The following is a 6,000-nucleotide window of genomic DNA, read 5'->3' on the forward strand; positions in this document are numbered from 1 at the left end:
CCCTCAATGTGCCAGACTCTGCCAAAAAACGAATTTGGCAGGAAATCCACGAGACGGTAAACTCCCTGGGGGTCAGACACAGGAGTGTGGATGAACTAAAGAAGAGGTGGTACGACCTCCGCTCCCGGACCAAAGAGAGGGTGGCAGAAAGGCTCCGGGAGATGAGAGGCACAGGTGGGGGACCATCTACCCTACCACCACCCACACCCCTGGAGGAAAGGGTAGAAGAGACCCTGGAGCCGGAGTCTGTAACTGGATTTGGAGAACTGGACACCTCTGAGCCCGGACCATCAACCGGTGAGTACCATGTGATATGCCTGTACCCCATCAATGCCATACCCCCCCCCACCATGTACACAGGGGCATGCACAACCAAGATAGCTCCATTTCAGAGTAGCAAACACCAGCATGATGCATTATGGGCAATGTAGTCAAGTAGGCAGTTAATAGGCAATTGTTTATTAGGAAGTTTTTAACTGATAGTAGACACTGACAGTGTGTTCCCTATGTCCCACTGGTCTCCCACAAGACACCCCCACCAGCCAAAGCAGGCAGGTGCCAATGGTCAGTCAGCCCCTAGAGGAGACAACAGGAGCAGCCACCACTCCCACATGCACCACCAACACCATCCCCTCTCTGGCAACACCCGTTGCAACAGTGGTCTTGGAGCCTGCACCAGTTACAAGCCGGAGTGACACCTCAGACATCACAGGGCCTCCACCGCTGCGCAGGAGACGCAGGATGAGGAGAGCAGGGCAGCAGGCAGAGTCAGGGCTTCCATCCACAACACTGACGGAGGCCCAACTGCTACGGGGTCAGCGCCTGCAAAATCAACAGTTAGGGCGTATTAGTGGGGTTCTGCAGCGCTTCGAGAGGAACCATGCCAACAGCATGCAGCAGGTTCATGCACAACTAGAGGTCATTGGGAACAACACAGGTGACCTAGCCCTGTCAATGCGCAAACTGGTGGCTGGACTGCTAACGCAGAGTGAGCGTGCGCGGCGCAGGGAACGCCTGCTGCTCCAAAGGCTGGACAGGATGGCCTCCTCTATTGTCAGACTGGCAGTGAACACAACTGGGCTGTCAAGGAGAACAGTCAGCCTCCAGGTTGACATGGGCCACTTTGCAGGTGATGTGGCACTGGGTCTGGGCCGGATCACCCATGCAATAGACCTCATGGAGGCACGGCAGGTGTCCAGGGGTACAGGGGACACCCCACAAGACAGTGAGGAGGGCTCCACTGTCAGCAGTGTCTCTGCTGGTGACACCAGGGTGCTACGGAGTGGGAGTACAAGGCAGAGCACTGCTGAGCAACCTGGTACCAGCCAGGCTGGCCGAGCCTGCCGTAGGCTGTGAACTAACCACTGTCCCTGATGTTGGGGCACATGATGGCAATGTGTCCCATGCCAGGTGGACTTTTTGAAGTCCCTGAACAGTTTTTCCTTGTATATAGTTTGGTTTTTGCACATATTAAATAATTTGTTCATTACACTTAACACATGGAGTGTTTGTTCAATTGGTGAGTATGGTAGAAGTTGGCACGTACCTTCCAAAGTATTGGGTTGCAATGTGTTCCCGTCTCACTCTGCCTTGATTTGCGATGCTCCTATCCCCATGATGGCGATGTGGTTGCTCTTGCTCTTCATCCTCAGAATCTGGGTCTGCAGGGGTGAGAGGTAGCCCACGTCGGGTGGCAATGTTGTGCAGGATAGCGCATGCCACAACTATTTTGAATGCCGTTATGGGGGTATACTGGAGGGCACCCCCACTTCGGTGGAGGCATCTGAACCGTGCTTTCAGCAATCCGAAGGTTCTGTCAATCAAGTTCCTGGTCCTCTTATGTGCACTGTTGTATCGCCTCTCACATTCATTGCTGCGTGTTAAGTAAGGAGTCAGTATCCATGGCCGTAGTGCATATGCACTGTCACCTGTTGGGCACAAAACGTACACTGTTAGCAAGTCATGGTTGGTTTGCACATTGGTCTGTGTGCATGTCTACAAGGTGTATGCAGCTCTACCTAGGAGGTAACCGTCTCCAAACTCCCCACGTTCCAGGCGTTGGTGTATCCCACTGTGCCTAAAAATGTAGGAGTCATGAGTACTGCCTGGAAATTTAGCAACCATGTCAGTGATGACCTAATGGGCGGCACATACCACCTAAATATTGAGTGAGTAGGTACACTTTCTATTGCGGAACAGATATTCCAGGTTTGCAGGAGGACATATTTGAATATGTGTCCCATCTACACACCCTATGACATGGGGAAAGTTGGCTATCCGGTAAAAGTCCAACTTGGTGCTGTTGATTTCTGCCTCATTCCTGGGTAGGTATATGTATCGGGACTTGTGTGTGAGTATGGCATCTAGGAATGCCCTGAAGAACCTTGATAGTGCACTTTGGGATACCCCACCTGCCACAGCAATGACCCCCTGATAGCTCCCCGAGGCCAAGAGATGCAGTGAGCATAGCACTTGCACATGCGTAGGGATGGCGCAGCCGCGTACAGTCTGGCGTTCTAGCTGTGGTTTGAGTAAATCTATTAAATCTAGTATAGCTGCGCTGCTAAGTCTATTTTTATCATAGATTTCCTCCTCAGTTTGCTGGAAAAGAGTCTGCCTTGTTCTGTAAATCTTCTCCTGTCTCTGGCTCCTCCTCCTCCTCTGCTGGGCTGCGTGGGCTCTCCTCCTCACTGCTATCAGGTATATCCCCGCCATCTTGAGTAACCCAGATGCCTTCTGGGTCTCCTTTTATACTTTGGTAATGGTTACCACCTGCTCTGAGTTAGTGGTAAATTGGACATGCAAACTGGGCTTTTTGCGACTAGTCGCAATTTGCGAGTTGCTATTGCATATGGTTAGCGACTCGCAAATTGCGACTTCCTATTAGCGGGTCGCAAAATGGGGTCGCAAATTTTGCGAGTCGGTAATGGCTCGCATCGCATTTTGCGAGTCGGAAATGGGATTTTTGCATCGCATTTCCGATTTTGCGGAGTCGCAAATAGCGATTCGGGCCATTTGCGACTCGCAAAAGTTTGCTACATCTGGCCCTTATTGCCTTAACTTCAAGTAATATATGTGTGAATAGTACATAGGTATACAGTACACATAAACAGGACCCAGTTACAGTGTGACACTATTAACATCATAGGATCACTGCATTGCTACATGATATGAAAGTCCCCTGTACTTCTCCACATTACTTTTTACATCCATGCACTCCACTTGAGCGCTCAGTGGTGTCAGTGGCACCTCTTGTTGCGGGTTCAGAGACAGTACTGTGTCTAGAACTGCAACGCCTAGGATCCATTACAGGGGCTGTGAGACTGCTGAGGCTAGAGAGTTCCTCACTATCCATACAACCCAGTTCGCTGTTTGTAGCACTCCGGGCTGTCTGCATTGACTCTAACACATTGGTGATTTGCATCAATCCTCGTTGAATGTCCCGACTGCAATGTGCCATCTCCACTTGCATGCCCACAGCACGTCGTGACACCAAAGCAGTTGTGGCAGTGAGCTGATTGACAGATCTGAACCCATCCAACCTGCTCATCAATTGGTGATAGCTCCTACGATGGGTGACATGCTCCTGCTGCATTACAGTGCAGAGTTCCCTAATAGCATTTGTCCTCTCCCTTATGTGTTCTGCTGCAGCTTGCTGTACCTCATGCAGCTTGCACATGGTGTTACTGAGAGACTCCAACTGCTTGTGCATTGATCCCATGCTGTGATCGATTGACACCAACTGCCTGTGCATTGATCTCATGTGTTTACATTGCAGGTGCTGCACTTTCAGCATGGATGCCTCAAGGCCACCAAACAGTGATGGGCCCTCACCTTCCTCTGTGCACTGTCTGCCTTCTTTGCGACACCTCCTGAGGGGAGTGGACTGATGCTTGGACAGGGACTGATGTTTGTCGGTGCTTCTAACCTCTGAAGGTGGTGAGGGTACTTCTTCCGGCAATTCATTGGAGTCCAGGTTAAACTCAGGGAGGGGTAGCACTCTTGCCCTGTGTCTAATTGGTGCTTGTATGATGGACTCATTGGTGTTTGAATCAGACTGTGGCTAACTTTCAAGATTCTCCCATTTCTACTTGCTGCTGCGCTAGGGCCTGGAACATCTGCAACAACAATGTGCAGCATGTCATTCTTGGATATGTACTCTCGCAGTTACTTAAATTATAACAATTTACCCTGGCATATTATCTCTAAATGTCTGTTGTGTTATTTATCTGTTTGGTTTTACACTATCTTGCTATTTATGTAATAGATGCACTTTAGGGGTATGGACTACCATTCTCATAAGGCATTGTTATGTTGTATGTAATATGTTGAACGGACAACTTATCACTATGCATAATGCCATTGCTATTTTCTAAGGGGCATTTGTACATTCACATGGGTGATTCAAATCATTACTGCCCTTACTTTTGCAGGTGCCGGGTGTGCCTGAGGTGTCAATCTCAGTGACACCACTAACAGCTTCAGGCAGAAGTGCTGACTCCACCATGTCTTCCATGGGAATGGACGGTGTCTGGGTGGGTGGTCCTTCCAGTGCTCCTTGCCTCCTTCAGCCTGCTTGCTACCCTCTCTTTGACATGTGAATGCAAGTCGTACCAGCGCTTGTGTATCTCCTCGATAGAATGCTGCGCTACACCCACTGCGCATATTTTGGTCTGGATGTCAGTCCACATTTTTCTCTTCTCACTTTCTGGGACCTGTAGTGAATGTTTTCCAAGTAACTGGTCATGATTTTTGACCACCTCTTCTGTGAGCATCTCCAATTCCTGCTCACTGAATTTCAGTTTGCGCTTCCTCTCTCCTTTGTCCTTCCCATTCTAATCAGTGGCCATAGTATTTTCTGGTCCTGGCTGAATCTCCTGAGTGCCTCCCTGGTGCTGTGCTGGGTCTCTCTGCCTGCTCCTGTGGCTCAGGCTTCTTGAAACAGCATGCACTGACTCACTTCCTGGTTCTGGTGTCATCAAGCTGCTCCAGAATACAAAAATCGCAATTAGCGATTTCCAAATACTTATTTGCTGTTTTACCAATTGCAATTTGGTACTCACTATTTGCGATTGCGAATTTTAAGAAATCGCAAAAAAAATTGTGATGGTGTTGCTATATTGCATTTTGCGAATCCCATTTAGCGATTCACTAAAAATCGATATTTGGTATTCGCTAATGCGAACCTTGATACATCTAGCTCCAAATGTCCAAGGCAAACTGTGTCAAGGAATGTGCATGTTTCCATGTCTTAATTGTGATTTACTGGTGCTAAGAATCCACACTTGTAGCAAAGATCTCCACGCCCAAAATAGTTTACACCTACCAGGAGTCCCTTTTTATGAGTTCTTGGCAGCAGTAAAACAGATATATTTGGTCAGAAACTATTTCACCAGTGTTAGAAAATATGTGGCAAATAATACCATATAAAATAATTTGTGGTAGCATCTCAGATCTCCTGGTAAACACTGTGGAGTTTTTTAGCAAATGTGTTCAGATTTATTTGATAGTTTTGTACTATAAAAAAGCATAGTCAATTTCACTTTTTGAAACATTTTTTTAAAATATTTTTTCATCACCCATTTTCTCAAGTCAGACTTGCTTGTTGCACTCACTTGATCACTTCACGTCTGATGTAAGACCTAGAATAGTAGCCTCACTTCAGGCCCCTTTGCGCTGATGTAGTCTGGTGTGTAATTAGGTAGAGTTAGAGATCATGTAATGAAGATACAATTAAGTTATTCATCCATTCCTTTGTGGGAATGATGTGGTTCTAAGGTATGCCTTGGTCACACAGATTGCGAGCAGATGTGAACCTTTTCAGCTCTGGCATTAACCAAGACCTTTTTGATTTTACTAAAATTGCACATATATAATGTACTTCTGCACAGGGAATTTTAGCCAGCCTTCTCCATACATTGGTCTATTTTTGCATCACTTAGAAAATGTTCACTCAAAATTTAAAATTGCAATTTTCGCATATATAATTGCAGACACTGG

At 47.5% G+C, this 6,000-nt stretch overlaps 1 long non-coding RNA gene across 1 annotated transcript in view; it reads left to right on the top strand.

Moving 5' to 3' along the window:
- Window positions 1-4,106, top strand: part of LOC138295724 (uncharacterized) — a 145,215-nt gene extending 141,109 nt beyond the window's left edge. Inside the window, exon 3 of the long non-coding RNA XR_011203671.1 lies at window positions 3,779-4,106. This is a non-coding gene — a long non-coding RNA (uncharacterized lncRNA). The remainder of the gene's footprint in view (window positions 1-3,778) is intronic.
- Window positions 4,107-6,000: the final 1,894 nt, after the last annotated feature.

Source organism: Pleurodeles waltl, chromosome 1_2, assembly GCF_031143425.1.
Source record: "Pleurodeles waltl isolate 20211129_DDA chromosome 1_2, aPleWal1.hap1.20221129, whole genome shotgun sequence".
Lineage (NCBI taxonomy): Eukaryota > Metazoa > Chordata > Amphibia > Caudata > Salamandridae > Pleurodeles > Pleurodeles waltl.